The sequence below is a fragment of the Urocitellus parryii genome, chromosome 12, assembly GCF_045843805.1.
Source record: "Urocitellus parryii isolate mUroPar1 chromosome 12, mUroPar1.hap1, whole genome shotgun sequence".
Taxonomy (NCBI): Eukaryota; Metazoa; Chordata; class Mammalia; order Rodentia; family Sciuridae; genus Urocitellus; species Urocitellus parryii.
Genome location: NC_135542.1, coordinates 22360377 through 22381173, shown reverse-complemented (window position 1 = coordinate 22381173; position 20797 = coordinate 22360377).

Genomic DNA, 20797 nt, shown 5'->3' with positions numbered 1-20797 from the left:
CTTAGCATAGTACATAATACTGGCTTGTCAGTTGGTTGATGGATTGGTGCGTGTCTCAGTCCCAAGGCTTGATGTATTTGCTGTCTGTAAAGACAGTGAGCTATTTTCAGAACCACGGGTACCTTTGTACCAGGTTTATTTTTTGGCTTTGAACTTGGTAGTGGAGATGTTAGGCCCCAGTTCTGCCCAGAAAATCTGTTTTCCAAATCTTTGCATGAACAGAATGGTGTTACAGTCACATCCTGGAGCAGTTTCACCTGGGCACTGCCAACTCTTTCTTATGCTGACTGGCTGACCTGTGTTGAGTGTTCCTCAGATCTTATTTCAGCTTTCTGGGTTATTTTTATTTTTAATTAAAGGAAAGCTTATTTCTAAGACCTTTCTTGGACCAAAGGCAAGTGAATATTCATTAAATGTTTACTTTCTTGACTTTAATTTACTTCAGCAGGTGATAACTTAGGTAGGATTAGGCCTTGACAGTGATCTGACAGGGTCCTTGTTCATGGTAGTTATTGACTTTTCCAGTATTAACCTTTTATATATAGCATGAAGCCAACATTCTGGTGTCCAAACCATATAAGGAACTGGCTTTCTTTTAATTTCGTGTTTTGAGTTTGAGGAAGATGCACAATATGCCAAGTTGGGACTTTCGAGACTTCAGTGCTTAACTCATTTGATCTGAAAATTACTGGTAAAATTATGACTTTTGCCAACTGTAAAACCAAGTCTAAGTAGTGAATGGCCTGGTATGACTGACACAGCATGCTTTAGGCCTCTGAAAGCTTAGACCAGACTCTGAGAAGAGGTTTTCATAGGCCATACAGTAGACAATACTTCACATTCACATAGCACCTTTTCACACTGCTGTATTTATTCATTCAGTAAGTATTTTTTTGAGCACTGGCTAGGAGCCAGGCATTGTCATAGGTTCGTGGGATATAATGATGAGCAATCACCAGATATTCTACTTCTTTGTTATTATTTTGACGTTAATTTCTAGTCTGCTTCCTCTTACTAGAATGTCATCAGCTCCATGGGGAGGAGTTCTTTGTCTTATTCCCTGTTGTATCTCAAGCACCAAGGGCCGGGTCTGATAGAGCAGAAGCTCAGTATTTGTCAAATGTATGAATGAAGGTCTTCAAGGAAGGATTTAACTGTTGCCATGAGAGCATGTGGGAAAGTATGTTAGAGCACATGGGAATGGTCTGGGGCATCAAGGAAAACACCCAGAGAAAGAAGTAGATAATGGCAGAGAGGAAGGCCTGGAAATGTTTGACTGGGAAAGAGAGTGAAGATGGGGGTGACCGCTTCTGTGTAAAAGCCTGGGGATGAGGTGTGCACAATGCAAGGAGGGACAGCCCGAGGTGAACAGAGGATCTTGTCAGCTAGCTGAGAGCAAAGAAAGTATTTCAAAGCACAGGTGTAACAGGATTAACTTTGTTTAGTATAATAATTTTGACCACTGCATGGATGATATACTGTAGCTGGATGAGAAGTAAAAGCTGAAGACTGGAGACATCCATTTGTTTACATGGATGGTTTTGTTAGAACAGTATTGAGTAAGGTACTCAGATTTTGGAATTTTGTGCATCAGTATTTTTTTTTTAATTTTGAAGATCAACTTTTTTGTTAAGTAAGGACAGTAAAAACTGTCAGAGTCAGAGCTGGGGGTGTGGCTTAGCGGTGGATCACTTGCCTAGCATGTGCGAGGCCCTGGGTTCGATCCTCAGCATCACATAAAAATAAATAAATAAAATAAAGGTATTGTGTCCAACTACAACCAAAAAATAAATATTTTTTAAAAAATCTGTCAGTCATTTCACAAAATAAAGGACACAACTTATCTATACCTACAAACTTACTCCTTCCCTTCTGAGTCTCAAATAAACATTAGGTATCCAAGTGGAAATACTTTTAGCTTTATACAAAATTTACTACATTGCCCTTTTTTTCCTATTTTCCTCATAAATGGGTGCTGACATGTGGCCAGATATTTGTAAATCAGTGATGTAGGTTAGGATAAACATCATGGTGTTTGGAATTAGCATAGTTGACAGTGGGGACCAGAAGAAATGAATAGAATTTGAAAGATGGAAAGCAGATTTGGTAGAATTTGGTTGATTTCAGAGTTCCTTCTGGTCTCTTACCTCATCTGATACTTCAAAAGGGGTAGTTACATTAGCACACTTATTGCTGTTTAACAGACAGGAAACAGACTCAGAACTTAGGTGACTTATATAAGTCACAGCCCTGATGAATAGCAGAATTGAAACACCGTTCACATGGTGTTAGACTCTAGATATGGGGCACCCTCACCTTTTATTTATTTATTTATTTTTTAATTTGTTAGCATTTCAGGGAAGAAAGGAAAGGGAATCCTGGACTCTGTGAGTCATGTCTTTTAGGTCAAAACATAGGATATAGCCTGTCCTTAAACTAAAATAATATTTTAATGATGACTTTGTTGATTCATCCTTATCTTGCAACATTTTTTGTTACCAATCCACGAACTTGAGTAACCTTATGTAAATTAAGCCAGAGGATTCAGAGAAGCTTCTTCAGCTGTATTTTCAACTGCACTGTGCTTTCTATAAATAAACCTTGGCTGTCTTATTTTTCTGTTTTTGTTGGGAGGAAGGCAGAGAGGAGTGAGGCTTTGTGTGTATGTAAGGGTATTTATCTCCTATTACTGCTTTCTTTTATTTTTGTTTCTTTTCCTTCCATTCTCTTCCTAGTATACTTGGAGATTAAGGTAATTTGGTTGTATATAAATTCCAGAAAGAATGGAATGGACTATAATTGTCTACCCCTTGTAGAAGGGCAAAGGAAAGAAGTGGAAAGGAATTAGAATAAAATTGGACTTAAGAAAGGAAAAAATGAAGTAATAACAATTTGAATTGGACAAAAGGAAAAAATGTGTTAGAAAATATTTGTGGGCAGTTCCCTGTAAATGGCTTTATAAACAACATTTTTGGTGTATAGTCATAAAATCCTCTGACCTATGAAACACCAGTTTAATGGAATTAATTTAAAATGAGATGGATGCCAAAATTTGCATGTGAAAACTATCAGTAACTGTTCCCTCAATTAGTTATTTTTGTTTAGTCTTTATATCAATCATTTTTGTAGGCTCCTGTTTTCTGGCAAATTTGAAGACATTTTTAGAAAAATGTTAAGAGTGACTTTAAATTGTTTCAGTATAGACTCAACCACTAGTCAATCCATTGTAATTACAAATAATTATGAGAAGTCACCCAATCTTGATGATACTTGCAGGTAATGATCAGTACTCCAATACCACTTGGCTCACCAAATTTCGTTCTTCTAGGTTAAACCGTTCCTTTGCAGTAACCGTTTTCATTTTTAGGTTTCACTCTGTTTTCTCCTATATGGATACATGTAGTTGGAACTCTAAATCAAACACGGTTTGTGCTAGCTCTTTGACACTTGGAACAATAATGTAGTTCCAAGTTCTATTACTATGGTTTGTTTCCTATTGAAGTAGCCCCAAGCAGAGACTGACGAGAATCACTTTCATTGAAAGGGGTTGCCAAGCTTCCAAAAAACTACGAGTTTCCTGAAATCTCAGGAAACATTTTTTCACCCAATCTTGATGATACTTGCAGGTAATGATCAGTACACCAGTCCCACATGGCTCTCCAAATTTCATTCTTCTAGGTTAAAGCATTCCTTTGCAGAAACCGTTTTCATGTTTAGGTTTCACTCTGTTTTATCCTATATGGATACATGTAGTTGGAACTCTAAATCAAACACGGTTTGTGCTACCTCTTTGAAACTTGGCACAATAATGTAGTTCCAAGTCCTATCGCTATGGTTTGTGTCCTATTGAAGTAGCCCCAAGCAGAGACTGACGAGAATCACTTTCATTGAAAGGGGTTGCCAAGCTTCCAAAAAACTACGAGTTTCCTGCAATACAGCAAACATTTTTTCACCCAATCTTGATGATACTTGCAGGTAATGACCAGTACACCAATCCCACTTGGCTCACCAAATTTCGTTCTTCTAGGTTAAACCGTTCCTTTGCAGGAACCATTTTCATGTTTAGGTTTCACTCTGTTTTATCCTATATGGATACATGTAGTTGGAAATCTCAATCAAACACGGTTTGTGCTAGCTCTTTGAAACTTGGGGATGTGGCTCAGTGGTCAAATGCCCCTGAGTTCAATCCCTGGTACCAAAAAAAAAAAAAGTGGGGTATATGGGAATTATTATTTGTTTCCGATCATCTCTTTATGCCTCTATTTATGCAGTACACATATAAATTTTAATAATTGAAATGTCACAAGTTTTTTTCTTTTTAAATTTAATTTTTTGTGGGGTCAAACCCAGGGGCTCTTTACCACTGAGCTACATCCTCAGCACTTTTTCTTTGCAGGGGAGGGACATACCAGAGATTGAACTCGGGTACTCGACCACTGAGCCATATCCCGAGCCCTATTTTCTATTTTATTTAGAGACAGGGTCTCACTGAGTTGCTTGGCACCTCATTTTTGCTGAGGCTGGTTTTGAACTTGTGATCCTCCTGCCTTAGCCTCCAGAGCTACAGGGATTACAGGTATGTGCCACCATGCCCAGATCAACACTTTTTATTTGTGTTTTGAAACAGGGTCTCATTAAAGTTGCTGAGAGTCTTTCTAAGTTATGGAGATTGGCCTAAAGCTGTGATCCTCCTGCCTCAGCCTCCCAAATAACTGGGATTACAAGCATGCACCACCATGCCCAGCTATCATATGCGTTAAAAAACACAGTCATCTTAGAAAATCTTTGCTAGCTACTCTTCTGACAGAGGATTAATATCTAGAGTATATAAAGAACTAAAAAAAAAACTTAATACCAAGAAAACAATAATCCAATTAATAAGTGGGCAAATGAATTAAACTGAAACTTCTTAAAAGAAGAAATAAAAATGGTCAACAAATATATGAAAAAAATATTCATCTAATATTAGCCATTAGGGAAACACAAATCAAAACTACACAAATCAAAATCATAATCATTCATGAGATTTTATCTCATGCTAGTCAGAATGGCAGTAGTCAAGGATACAAATGATAATAAGTGCTGGAGAGGATATGAAGAAAAAAAAACACTTTTACACTGTTGGCGGTATTGTAAATTATATAACCACTCTGGAAATCAGTATGGAGGTTCCTCAAAAGACTAGGCATGGAACCACTATATGACTCTGTTATACCACTGCTAAAAATGTAAAGTTATCCCACTGTACCAATACATGCATTCTCATGTTTATAGCACTATAATTTACAATAGCCAAACTAGGGAACCAGCCTAGGTGTTCATCAACAGATGCATGAATAAAGATGTAGTATATATGTACAATGGAATTCCATTCAGCTATAAAGAAGAATGAAATTGTGTCATTTGCAGGAAAATGGATGAAACTTAAGCATTATGGTAAGCAAAACTTAGTTCAAGGGTCATGTGTTTTCTCTCATAAGTGGAAGCTAGAGAGTAAAAAGGAAAAAAGGTGATGGTGGAGAATCTCATGAAAATCAAAAGGAGATGGGTAGAATAGAAAGAGAATGGGAGGAGGGAAGGGAGGGGAGGGGAGGGGAGTGATATGGGCCAAATTATATTGTTATATTGTGTGCATGTACAAATACGTAACAACAAATCCCATGATTATGTACCAGTATAATATACCAATAAAAATGTAAAAGAGAAAAAAATCATAGGCATCTTTAAAATTCAAAATTTATGTCTTAACTTCTCTTCTCCACTTTAACTGTATCATTTCCCTTCACAAATATCTAATATTAGTAATCTGGTGGATAACCTTCTGCTTTTCTCTCCAGTCTATATATATATATAATAGCCCCCTTTATTCTTGGGTGATATGTTCTAAGAACCATAGTGAATGCCTAACACTAAGGATGATATTGAATCCTATCTATATTATGTTTTTTTCTATACATATATTCTTATGATAAAATTTAATTTGTAAATTAGGTGTAGTAAGGAACTGAAAGCAGTAACTAATAAAGTAGAACAATTATGCCAACATTCTGTAAGAAAAGTTATCTAAAACTTATAAATTATTTCTGGAATTTCCTATGTATTATTTTTAGATCATGGTGGATAATGGGTAATTGAAACTGAGGAAGGTGAAACTGGGCATAGAGAGGGACTACTGTAGTCATTTTTAACTTCTTAAATTGCATAGTAAGTGATAGGGAGAAATAAATAAATATATATATATATATATAATTTATTTTATGTATATATACACATCTTGATTTTTCTCAATAGGGCATAAAAATCTGCCACAGTCCGGCTGCAGCAAAATAACCGGGGAGGGGGGGGGAGGGGGTGATGAGCAACTTGTGTACATTGATACAGCAGGAGTGGGAGCCGTTTATTGTAGGACAGGAGGAGTATATATACATTCCACACAGCTTATCTTAATTAACATAAACTAGATACAGCAGTCAACCAATAATGGCTTGCTGGCACCACCTCACAAACCACTCCCTCTGGCAAAATGCCAGGCGCCATCTTGACTTGTTTACAGACCCTAACATTTCCTCCTTTTGTTTAATTTAAATAACGACCATAGTGGTTTTTACACAAACACCATAAATAATCTGCTACAAGCAGAAGGGGAGGATACAAAATGCCACAATACCAAGCCAATTGATGGCTCCATGCAAGAAGCCCTTGGAAAAATTATACCAGCAATGACACTGTTAGCAAAGATACCGAGGATATTGATCAAATTTATTTTTAGTGGTTACAAAATCTTTTATTTTGTAAATGTGCTGATTTATTGAGTCATTCTTTTTATTTTTATTTATTTATCTATTTTTTTAAAGAGAGAGAGAATTTTTTAATATTTATTTTTTAGTTTTTGGTGGATACAACATCTTTATTTTATTTTTATGTGGTGCTGATGATTGAACCCAGCACCCTGCGCATGCCAGGCTAGTGCGCTACTGCTTGAGCCACATACCCAGTCCAAGTCATTCTTTTTTTTAAAAAAATTATTTGTTTATTTTTTTAGTTGTAGTTGGACACAATACCCTTATTTTATTTATTCTTATGTGGTGCTGAGGATTGAACCCAGAGCCTCTCATAAGCCAGGCGAGCGCTCCACTACTGAGCCACAATCCCAGACCTTGAATCATTCTTCTAATAAACATTCAGCTTATTTCTGATAATTTAAAAAATTTATTACAAATAATGATTCAGTAAATTTTTAAAAAATGTATGTCACATCCAGGACTTTTATTTTCTTAGATTATAAGGAATGTGGTCATTAGGTCCATAGATGTGCATTATTTGAATTTAAGTTTTTGAGTTTGGTTTTCAAACTCAAAATTTCTATTTTTACTAGGAATCTCTAAGAATGTACTTCTACTTTACAGCCCTGTCAGCATACTTCTTCTTCTTCTTTTTTTTCCCCCTTTAAGCTTTAGCAAAGTGGATACAAGGTAAGATTGTCAGGTTTATATTTTCTGGAGTACTGATGTGGTTGGGCACCTTTTCACGTATCAGGATTGTTTGGATTTATTCTTGAATGAGTCACACATTTGTGTCCTTTGTCCATCTTCCTGAGCCTCCTTTGGGTTACCCATTTGATTTCTTATCAATTTGTAAAATACTTGTGTATGCCTTTATTTTTCATGGGCATTGTAGATACTTTCTTCTAATCTGTCATTCAGCTCTTAACTTCATAGTGTGGTTTTTATACACCAACCTTTTTTATTTTACCCATCCAAAGGCAAATTTGAATGATTTGCTTAGCAATTACAATGCAAAAAAAGGGCAACTAGTGTCAGAACAAGCTTTGCTATTGTAGATGGAAACCAGAGGCACTGCTTTCACCATGCTCTGAACAGCAGACCTACCAAACTTGGGCTTAAATCTTACATACCTAATCAAAGTTAGGTTATGAGCCCTATTGTGTTGGTATAGGAGCATCCAGTATGGGAAGATTTCTCTGCTGCTCTTATAGTTTCATACTTATTGCACTCGAGAGACAACTGAAATAAGCCATAGTTTTTTCACCAACTATATTGGCTTTAGGAAAAAAATATAACATTTCTAGCAGTGTTATAGGATCTTGCAGGTCCTGTAGGGTAGTGGATATTTTCTTTCAGCTGGATCAAGCCCTGAAAGAGGATTGGAACAGATGTTTGAATTTGGTTAAGTGCTTTCAATATTTATTACTTAGGTGACCTAGTTTAGCTGCAATTGTAATAGAAAGAAAAAAAGAAAACAAGGCCATTTGGGAAAAACAGAGTTTATTGCATTCACCTTAAAAAATTGAAAGAATTTTCCCTATTTATTTAGTTTATTCTATTTAGCTTGACTGTGGGAAAATAAAACCCTGAGGTATTTTCTTCCTACTTTGCAGAGATATCTACATGTATATTACATTTAAAAATGTTTTCCCATATGAAATAGTTTTTAGTGTGACTGGAGAACAGTTTTGAGGCAGGAATTCTTGATGTGCTGGTTTAACTTTGAAAACAGGGACTTTGGAGGTCATGTCCTAGAGCCCTACACTTTATACATTAGGAAACTGAAACTTGAAGGGATTTGGTAATGTTTGGATCGGGGCTCTCAGAAGTTCAGTGGCACAGGCAGAAATATGATTTGAATTTCCTAGATCCTGCTTTGAACTGTTCACCTTCACCTTGAGCACCCTGCTGCTACATACCCTGTCCTGGAGATGGGGTTATGTTATGGGAGATCTAAATATTCACCGTTGACTCTTAGTATGTTTATAATAGTGCTTAATGCAAGGAAGATGCTAGCTGTTAAGAGGGAAAATTGTGAAAGAACAACTTTTATGATATGTTCACTCTACCCTTTTCATTCTTCCAGTTCACTAGGAGCGAGAGGGAATGCGGAGTTAGCATCCAAAGCCCAGATCCATGCTTGTCTCTTCCTGCCTCCCTTAGGGTGTGGGATGGAGAGTTTATTAACATGTTCATGGAATACAGTAGCTATAGCAGTGCAGTGGGAGGAGATTTTGGAGAATGAGCAAAGTTGGATATGAAGGGCCTTCCAGGCGAGTGGATACAGGTTAACTCACACATCTGGCAAACGGGATGTTAGGTCCTCAGCAGAACCCTGAGAAGGGGGAGGCAGGTCACAGGAGCAGAATGTGTTTTGGCCACAGAGGCTGAAATCTCATAATGTGGTTCAGGGAACAGCTGACTGAGTGAAGAGCATAGGACGAGGGATGAAAATATCCAAGTGGTAATGCAGGAGATGGAACCATACACTCGCTATTGCTGGAGAACTGGCATCTGACACAAATAATGGCCCAACAGGGGACAAAATGTATGTGAAATGTGTGGAGATAAACAAGTCTTACACTGTGTCATCCAGAAACATGGAAGGATGGAGTAAGGAGGTAATAAACCTGCCCACTTCCTCTCTCATTTACTGTAGTGTGTTTTCTTTTCTTTTAAAAAACTAACTTTTTAACTTCACATATAAAAATTGTCTATATTTATGGAATTCCATGTGATATTTTAATGTCTATATGTATTCATGGTATAATATTCAAATCAGGGTAAGCACATCTATCTTTTCAAACATTTATTATTTCTTTATGGCAAAACATTCAAAATCCCTTCTGCTAGATGTATTTTTTGGTTTTTGTCGTACGAGATATTTGGGTCTAAATTTTTAAATGTAATTTTAAAAAATTGTGGTTAAAGCATATACCATAAAATTTGTGATTTTAACTACTTTAATAGTTGATTACATTCATTACTCAATTACTGTTGTGAAATCATCACCACTGTTTACAAATTTTTTCCATTTCCCCCATCCCAAACCTTCTATTTATTTATTTATTATTATTTTAAAAATTTATTTATGACAGCAGAATGCATTACAATTCTTATTTCACATATAGAGCACAATTTTTCATATCTCTGGTTGTATACCAAGTATATTCACACCAATTTGTGTCTTTATACATATACTTTGGATAATAATGTCCATCACATTCCACCATCATATCTAAACTCATAACTCTTCCCCTCTCACTCCACCCTATCTAGAGTTTGTCTAGTCCTTCCATCCCCCCCTCCCTACCCCACTATGAATCAGCCTCCTTATATCAGAGAAAACATTTGACATTTGTTTTTTTGGGATTGGCTAAACTTCACCTAGCATTATCTTTTCTAATTCCATCCATTTACCTGCAAATGCCATGATTTTATTCTCTTTTATTGCTGAGTAATATTCCATTGTGTATATATGCCACATTTTTTTTTATCCATTCATCTATTGAAGGGCATCTAGGTTGGTTCTACAGTTTAGCTATTGTGAATTGTGCTGCTATAAACATTGATGTGGCTGTGTCCCTGTAGTATGCTGTTTTTGAGTCTTTTGGATATAGACTGAGGAGAGGGATAGCTGGGTCAAATGGTGGTTTCATTCCCAATTTTCCAAGAAATCTCCATACTGCTTTCCATATTGGCTGCACCAATTTGCAGTCCCACCAGCAGCATATGAGTGTACCTTTTTCCCCACATCCTCCCCAACACTTATTTGTCTTTATAATAGCTGCCATTCTGACTGGAGTGAGATGAAATCTTAGAGTAGTTTTGATTTGCATTTTTCTAATTGCTAGTGATGATGAACATATTTTCATATATTTGTTGATTGGTTAAATATCGTCTTCTGAGAAGCATCTGTTCAGGTCGTTGGCCCATTTATTAGTTGGGTTATTTGTTTTTTTGGTACTTGGCTTTTTGAGTTCTTTATATACCCTTGAGATTAGTGATCTAACTGATGTGTGAGGGGTAAAGGTTTGTTCCCACGATGTAGGCTCTCTGTTCACCTCACAGATTGTTTCTTTGCCTGAGAAGAAACTTTTTGGTTTGAGTCCATCCCATTTATTGATTCTTGATTTTAATTCTTGCGCCAAAGGAGTCTTGTTAAGGAAGTTGGAGCCTAATTCCACATGATGGAGATTAGGGCCTACTTTTTCCTTCCATTAGACGCAGGGTCTCTAGTTTTATTCCTAAGTCCTTGATCCATTTTGAGTTGAATTTTGTGCGTGGTGAGAGATAGGGGTTTAAATGACTTAACATTACATCTCAAAGCCCTAGAAAAATCAGTAGACAACAGGAAATAATTAAAATCAGAGCTGAAATCAATGAAATGGAAACAAAAGAAACAATTGAAAAAGTTGACAGAACAAAAATTTGGTTCTTTGAAAAACTAAGTAAAATTGGCAGACCCTTAGTCATGCTAACGAAGAGAAGGAGAGAGAAAAACTCAAGTTACTAACATACGTGATAAAAAAGGAAATATCGCGACAGGCACCACAGAAATACAGAAAGTAATTAGAAATTATTTTGAAAACTCATACTCCAATAAAATAGAAAATATCGAAGGCATCGACAAATTTCTAGAGTCATATAATTTGCCCAAATTAAATCAGGATTTTATACACAATTTAAATAGATCAATTTCAAATGACAAAATAGAAGACGCCATCAGAAGTCTACCAACCAAGAAAAGCCCAGGACTGGGTGGATACACAGCCGAGTTCTACAAGACCTTTAAAGAAGAACTAATACGAATACTCTCCAATTTATTTCAGGAAATAGAAAAAGAGGGAGCACTTCCAAACTCATTCTATGAGGCCAATATCACCCTGATTCCAAAACCAGGCAAAGACACACCAAACCTTCTATTTCTCAAAAAAAAAAAAAAAAACAAAAAAAAAAACAAAAAAAACAAGTACCTCTCCCGCAACCTGCAATAACTGGTGTTCTTTTTTCTGTCTATGAATTCATATGGTCTAGGGACATATCTTCATGTCTTCCTATAAATGGAGTCATACAATATTCTCCATATATTCTCCATTTTTTGTCTGTCTGATTCACTTAGCATGTTTTCAGGGCTCCTGTATATTGTGGCATGTATTGATGTTTTGTTCCTTTTTGAGGTTGAATACTATTCCGCTGTATGTACACATCACATTTTATTTATCCATTTATTTGTCCAGGGGTATTTATGTCATTCTTAGCTTTTGGGCTGATATAAATAAAAATATAGTGAAAATTGGAGTACAAGTATGTTGGGTCCCTACTTTCAGGGTTTTTGGGTGTATTTCTCAATGTAGAATTAGGGGATCATATGGTAATTCTGTGTTTAGCTTTTGTGGAGTTGTGAGATGATTTCCCACAGTGTCTGTGGTGCTGGGTTGTTTGACTTGCAAAACGTGTAGGGGTAACAGTATGAACCACTGGCCTGGAGACCATGCATATTTTGAACTCCTTGTTTATAAAATGCACTAAAAATTTTTCAAGTTTTGATTAATAAGACTTTAAAACAATAAGCTTTGCTTTTAACGGTACAAGTTCAGGCAGTTTTTGAATACAAACTCTAATATTATCAAAGAAGTAAAATTCTGTTTTGGTGTTGTCCTTATGGGAAGAGGGCAGTGAGAGGGTTTAACACCCTGTGTATCAGGTATTGTGTTAGATGTTTGCACAACTTTTCTAAAATAATCACATCTCAAGACTGTTTCCACATTAACATGGTGACACAGACACAGATGCCCTTATATTGCAAGGAAATTAAGGTAATTCTCCCTTTCCCCTCCCCAGGATAAGTGGTTGAGCTAAGATTCCATTTAAAAGCTTTGCAATTGGCATTTCCCCAGTAGGCTAGGGGCCTTCAATATTTGTTAAACTGTCCACATTTTAAATTCATTTTTTATTAGTTAGGTTTCCTTTGAACCCTCTGAATTAGATAAATAGGAGGACATGGCTGCAATTTCTTTTCCATTTGAGTTCAGGGAAGCTGACCCAAGTAACCAAATGTAGCAGCCCTTGTTTGATAAAAGCAGGACATTAGTTATTAACAACATTCCCTTCGTGGTTACTTGTTAAATAACAATTTGGTTCAAGAATTTGATGATTTCAGTCTTCTGTGTTTTTCAGATCTTTTGAAAACAGTTACCTCATCCTTTGCAGATAGGATATGTTTCATTAGCATGTGGCTTTGATAATTAAAACAAGGAGAGACAGGGTGGCATGGCTGGAATTTTCTTGCCTTTTCTTATTTTTTTCCTCATTGGTTGTTTATTTGATTTCTTTTTTTCTCTGTGTAATATTGCTATCTTACATATGTAATGTTTTATACTTTGCAAAGTACTTTTTAAAAGTATTATTTGAAAATGGCAAAAGGTAGTGACATGATAATCATATTTTGTGAGCTGTTATAGAATAGTTTATGAAAATGTAAAGAAATGTAAAATGTGAATATAAAAATGTAAAGAAATATGCAAGTGTAAAGAAAATAGTAGAAAGAAACTGCAAAATAAGCATTTTGCATCATAAATAATCATCAATGCACAGCCAGTTGTATTTCTTATATATTCTCTTCAGCTTCTCTTCTCCCAAGTTTATCTTGAAGCCAGTCTGTAAATCTTTCAACATGCATCTATAAAAGATAAGAGCTCTTAATAACTTCAAGGCCATTCTACTGTCTAAAATAACAATAATTACTCAGAATTGTTAAAAATTGAAGGATTCAAATCTCCCTTAAGAAATTTTAACGGCTTATTTGTTTGTATCAGGATCAAAATAATGTTCACCCATTACAAATAGGGTGGTGTCTCCTAAGTCTCTTTTAGTCCCCCTCTCTCTTTTTCCCTGACATTTCTTCACTGAACAATCTATGGATTTTTCTAGTGACATGCCTATATTATCAATACATTCTCTATCCTCTGAATTTCCTGTATATACGTTTGATCAGATTCAGTTTTAATTTTTGCTTTAATTTTCCTTCATAATATTGCTGTGTTCTTCTGTTAAGGTGTACACAATGTCTTGTCTGGCTTTTTGTGATGTTGGTGGCCATTGATGATCATTGTCTGGATCTTTTAGGGGTTACAATGAATCCCAGGGTTCCTGATTATGCAGATAAAGCCCAAAAGTGGTCTGCTAGAGAACTCGCTTGCTCAGGGAGGCTGCTTTTCCTTCCCTTCTCTCCCTTCCCCTCCTTCCTTCTGATTGGATGAGGCTCATCACATTTATGGAGGGCAGTCTGTTTACTCAGAAAAATTTAGATATTGATCTTACCCAGAAACACCCTCCAAGTTGACATTGCAAATTTAACCATCACAGAGGTGGATAATATGCTTGATTCTTTCCTTTTATTGATCAATTTTTAAAATAATAAAGTATTTAATATCTCCCAGAGGTCTTTATGATATTTTTGAAGAACCGGATGGATTTAAATGTATAAGAAAGACCTTAGAAAGACAGTTCTTCTCACTGATACTAAAGTTGTTCTATCTTTTGGCCTGTGGGAGTGTCTTCAGGTTGGTCCATTAGACCTATGACCCTCTTTGTCTTCAGAGATGTTACTTTTCTTATTCTGATATATTTTTTTATCAGTTTAGCTGGATATTTATCAGTTTTACTGATTTTAAAGAAACAGTCTATGGTTTTATTGTTTTTATTTTCCTCTGAATTAGTTTTGTTATTTTATTGATCTCCACTTTGATCTTTATTGTTATTATTCTTTTTGTGCTTACTTTGAGTTTCCATTTTACTTTTTCCCCCTCATTTTCTATGGAAGCTGATGTCATTGATTTGAGATCTTTCTTCTTTTCTAATAATATTGGTATTCAGCGCTACAGATTTGTATCTTGGTATTGATTTAGTGGCATTCCATAAATTTTGATATGTTGTGTTTTTAGTTTTCATTGAATTCAGAATAATTCCTAATTCCCAATGTGATTTCTTCTCTGATTCACTGGATATTTATGGTATTTATAGTTTTCAAATATTTGTGGATTTTCCAGAGATTTTTGTCATTGATTCCTAGCTTAATTCTATTATGGCCTGAAAATATACTTTGTGTTTCACATCCTTTAAAATTTATTGAAACTTGTTATATGTCCCAGTGCCGCAGTCTGACTGGGCACAATTCAGGAGCCACTTATCAAAAGAAACAAACTTTATTTTTAAAACTACAAACGCCAAACAAAACAGCTCCTCAGGAAAACCCTCAGAGCCCAACTGCCACCACCGGCTTCCAGAAGCCTCTCTCCACACCAACCACACCACCTCCCACCATCCTCCTGCTCTTGAGGCCGATTGGCTGGGTCGCGTGGGCGGAGCCAAAGAAGTCCCCCAATGAGCAGTTCCGTAGTCTGAAGGGCAGGGAAACAGCCCAATGAATATCACCGCAGAGGAGCCAATCAGCTAGATGTTGCTGGGGCCGCTGTGAGCCAATCATCAGCTGGCAGTCTGAAGTTTGCTGGCAGCTGGAAGTTTTCTGGGGCCCCTTTGGCTGTGGCTCTCAACATCTCCCCCTCTCTGTTTAAACAACAAGCATGTGGCTTAGGGACCGTGCCTGTCTTAGGTTGTCCAATACTACATATGGTCCTTACCCGTCTTCGGATGAGCTGACCTCAGGGCGTCAGCCTCCTGTCTTAGGTTGGTACCATTGTAATTGGATCTTACCCGTCATTGACTACCGGTCCAGTATACAGCCACACCTGTGGAGAGGTACCAGCGGGGGGGTGAGGTTCTTTGCCTCACCTCTGTTGGCCCCCAAATAGCTGAACGATCATGACAAGCAGAAGAGAGGAAGATATACCAAGCCAATTGACAGCTCTTGTTGGAAAAATTGTACCACCGATGACATCATCAGCAAAAATACTCCAACACTACCACAAGTCGCTGCACCAACAGATAGTTCACAATGCATACAAGTGAGTTAAGCGGTTCAGTGATGGCTATTGCAGAGACTGTAGATTAGTTTTATCTTTGTCTTCACCGGCACAGGGATGAAGATAGGAATTCTGGCAATAATGGCTAAAGAAAAAATTATATAACATTCTAGAAGGTACTAAAAGAAAACAATTTTCTTAACAATTTACATTGTCTTCACTGGCACTGGGATGAAGATAGAAATTCTGGCAATAATAGCTAAAGAAAACATTGTGTAACATTCCAGAAGGCACTAAAAGAAAACAATTTTCTTAACAATTTACATTGTCTTCACTGGCACTGGGATGAAGATAGAAATTTTGGCAATAATAGCTAAAGAAAACATTGTGTAACATTCCAGAAGGCACTAAAAGAAAACAATTTTTTTAACAATTTACATTATCTCCACCGGCACTGGGATGAAGATAAGAATTTTGTCAATAATGGTTAATATTAATAATTGTGTAACATTCTAGAAGGCACTAAAAGAAAACAATTTTCTTAACAATTTACATTATCTTGAAAAGAATTATTAAATATAATGAAAAGGATAGGTGAAAGTAAACAAACAGATCTGTTAACCTTTTTTTGTTTACATATTAAAACAATTCTTAACAGTTATTTACCCAATTTAAATTAAACCATTTAAATCACGTGAATAAAAAAAAAATTTTTGGATCCATTTTTTTTTTTTTAATGAGCGCTCATCATATATGATATATGGACATATGCACATTCAAACATATAACACAAAACACAAGTGTGCACACATAATATAATACATACAACACATAACATAATAGTAAAGGCCTTATAACTTTTTACAGGTGAAATCTCCATTGCAATGTTTAAAAACTCTATAGTAAAAAAAAAAAAAAATATATATATATATATAGAACTGATCAGCAAAACATTAACCTAGGTCTATATGAGCTCAAAAAACAAAATAGAATAAAATAGATATTGAAAAAAGCATCCTGGTTCTGTTGCAGATGTAAGGATAGCCAAATTGGAGTTTTGGATATCAGCTGTTATGGATTTGAGCCAAATCATCTTCTTTTTGGTCTGTAGAAATTGCTTTAGTTAATCTCTCTGGAATCCAAATCGGCTGCTGTTCTCCCTGTGGAAACACAAAAACAGACCCCCGACTCCAGACAATTACTGGGTCAGGACCTTTCCACTGTCCTGTTAGAATATCTTTCCAAAGTACCTTGGGCTTATGTACATTTTTTGGACACATATGCCTTTCTGCAGCACTAAGTCCTGATGAATCCAAATTTAAAAAGTTTAGAGTAAAAAGGGTTATTTTAAGTTTATCTTTGGGGAATATATACCCCTTCCCAATTCCGTCTTTTTGCTTTAATAAGTACATTTTAATAGTTTGATGAGCTCTTTCAACTATGCCTTGTCCCTGTGGATTGTATGGGATTCCTGTTATATGAGTAATGCCAAATGATGAACAAAATTGTTTAAAAGAAGTAGACGTATAACCAGGGGCATTATCTGTTTTTAACTGTTTTGGAATGCCCACAGTGGCAAAATTTTTTAAGCAATGAGCTATAACATCTTTAGTTTTTTCTCCGGCATGAAGGGAGCCCATCAAAAATCCAGAAGAAGTATCAACTGTAACATGCAAATATTTTAATTTTCCAAATTCTGGCAAGTGTGTGACGTCCATCTGCCAAATATGGTTAGGTATCAATCCTCTAGGATTGACTCCAAGATTAACTTGTGGTAAAAAGGTCACACAATTTTGACATTGTTTTATTATTTGTCTAGCTTGTTCCTTAGTTATTTTAAAACGCTTTTGTAAAGTATTAGCATTGACATGGAACCTTTTATGAAAATTTATAGCTTCTTCTAGTATAGAGAAAATATGAATGTCATGTGTAGTTTTATCTGCTAAATCATTGCCCAAACTAAGGGCTCCAGGCAATCCTGTATGTGCCCTGATATGTCCTATAAAGAATGGATCTTTTCTGTCCCAGATTAAACTTTGTATAGTGGAAAACAAAGAGAAAACAGTAGAAGAAGGGGAAATCCTACCAGCATCTTCAAGGGATACTATAGCATTAACTATATACTGACTATCAGAAAATAAATTAAATACAGAATCTTTAAACATCACAAAAGTTTGTAATACTGCATTAAGCTCTACCTTTTGAGCTGATTGTTTGGGTACTAAAAATGTAAAAGTTCGATCAGGGGTAACTATTGCTGCTGTACCATTATTTGATCCATCAGTGAATATATTTGGAGCATTCATGATAGGTGTTTCTACTTGTATCTTTTCTTTAGTCAAGGGCCACTGAGGGACCCATACTGGTCTTTCTGATTTCCAGGTAATTTTTATTGTCTCAGTGGCCCTTTGTGAAAATCCAACCCATGTCTGTCTGTTCCTTGATTTATTTGTATTGGTGCTGCTATACCTTGTTCTTGTTTTTCTAATCTTTTTCCTTTCCTAAAACCTTGTCTAGCCATAATAGTGGGTGCATTTTGATTGATATTATTTGTTAATGTCAAACCTAATTGATCTAAGACATCTCGTCCCCATAAATTTACAGGAAGATGATCCAATACATATGGCTGTATAGTTCCTTCACATCCTTCAGGATCCTTCCAATCTAATACCATTGCACTTTTATCGGGATTATTCGCCACTCCTAGGCCTCGAAGCGTTTGAGTGGCTTGTTGTAATGGCCAATGTTTTGGCCATTCTTGACGAGAGATAATGCTAAGGTCTGCACCTGTATCTAGTAGCCCATTAAATTCATGTCCTTGAATATTTAGTTTTAGCATGGGGCGAGAATCTAAATTTAAAGAAAGCATAGCCCAATCTACACCTGTGGAGCCTAATCCCTTGGAACCTCTTTCTACAACATGACTGGAAAATTTATCATGTAGGCTTGGTATTATTAGTAATTGTGCTATTCTATCTCCTGGTGAAATTACTGATATACCCTTTGGAGAACTGGCTATAATTTTTATTTCACCTTCATAATCAGGATCAATTACCCCAGGACTTATCAAAAGTCCTTTTAGAGTAGAAGAGCTGCGTCCCAATAATAAGCCTACTGTTCCTTTGGGAAGAGGTCCTTTCACCCCTGTGGGAATGATTTGAACTCCCATCTCTGGAGTTAGTACTGCTCTGGCAGAGGCACAGATGTCCAACCCTGCGCTCCCTCTGGTTTGTCTGATGAGGGATCTGATGCCCTGGGCACTACCCTGATGGGGTTGCTGGGGTTGCTGGGTTCCTCCAGAGCTCCGTATATTTGTGGTTTGGGGCCCCGGAGCATTGGGGCCCCCTGTCCGTTTTTTGGCAACGGAGCCCGATGCCTTTGTCCACGATATTGTGGATAAAAACCTTGTCCTTGTTCGTTTTTTGATAATGGAGTACCCTCTATGGTGGTTTGAGAACGGCATTCATTAGCCCAATGTCTCCCTCTACGGCATCGTGGGCAAATACCCGGTATTCTATTCCTTTGATACCTAGTATTGTTAAACCCTCCTCCTATGGGGCAATTCCTTTTAAAATGTCCTGCTTGTTGACAATTGTAGCATGTTCTTAGCCCGGCATCTAAAGCCTGTTTTACTGCAGCTGCCACAATTTGCCCTTGTTCATTAATGTCTCTGGCATCTAAAGCCTGTTTTACTGCAGCTGCCATGACTTGCTCTTGTTCATTAATGTCTCTACACAATTTAATATATTTGTTTAAATCTTCCTGTTTCCATGGTCTAATGATATCTCTGCACCAACGATTCGCTTGGTCATAAGCCAGTTGTTTTATTAATGGCATTGCTTGTTCTGTATTCCCAAAAACTCTGGTAGCTGTTTGAATAAGCCTATCTACAAATTCAGCATAAGGTTCATTAGCTCCTTGTATTATCTTAGATAATTGACCTTGTAAACCTCCATGTCCTTGTAAAGTCTTCCATGCCTTAAGTGCATCTATAGCAATTTGTGCGTATACACCAGGATCATATGCAAGTTGTTGCTGCCGATCCTCATAAGGTCCCTTTCCTAACAACATATCTAGATTTCTCTGAGGATAACCAGCTGCTGCATTTCCCATAGCTGTCTCCTTGCAAAATTCCTCATTAGCAACCTTCCATAACAGGTATTGTCCTCCAGTTAGCACAGCTTTACACATATTAGCCCAATCTGCTGGCGTCATGTTTAAGTTGGTAATGGATTCGATCAAGCTTACAGTGAAGGGTGCTTGAGGACCATAGGTTGTTACAGCCTCTTTTAGCTCCTTCACTGTTTTGTAAAATAAACCCTGGTGAATTCGCTGCCCTCCTACCTCAAATACAGGGCATACTTGAGATCCTGTCTCAGGATCCCAACTATCAACTGCGGGGGTTGGGAGTCTCTTAGCATATGGAGGTGGTGCTGTTGATTGGACCCTTATGCCCTCTGGTGATAGAATGCTGTTAGTAGCAGTCTCCTGTAGAGGTGGTGCTGTTGGTTGGAGACTTTCGCTCTCTGATAGAAAGGTGTTATTAGCAGTCTCCTGTTGTAACTTTTCCCCTGATGGCTTTTTCTGCTCTAAACTTCCTTCCTCTGTCTCACTAGCTTGAAAGACCTTCTCTTGTACTTGAATCTTTTCCTCATTCTGACTAACCTGAGAGACCTCTTTTACTTGAATCAATATGTCTTCTCCTTCCTCTACCTTTGTCTGATCTGAAGGCTTTGGACTAAGCAAACCAGATACGTTCGCCCACAATGTCAATGTGCCAACTGGCAGAGTCCCTGGGTTGTTCTTTTCTATTCTTTTTAAATCTTCACCATGATGGTTCCATTGTGATATATCTAACAACTCCTCCTTAAAAAGCCATGGGCTGTATTTTTGTATTGTATCAACGTATGCCCTGACTGCTCTTGATTTTACTGGGATGCCTCCTTCGTCTAACAATTTACTTAACACTCTTTCGGTTTGTTTTTTACTAATTGCTGATCCCGTATTTCTACTATAATACAACCCAGCAAGATAACACCAAACCAAACCGAGACAGAATCCAATAAAAATGGAACAACAAAATTTCAT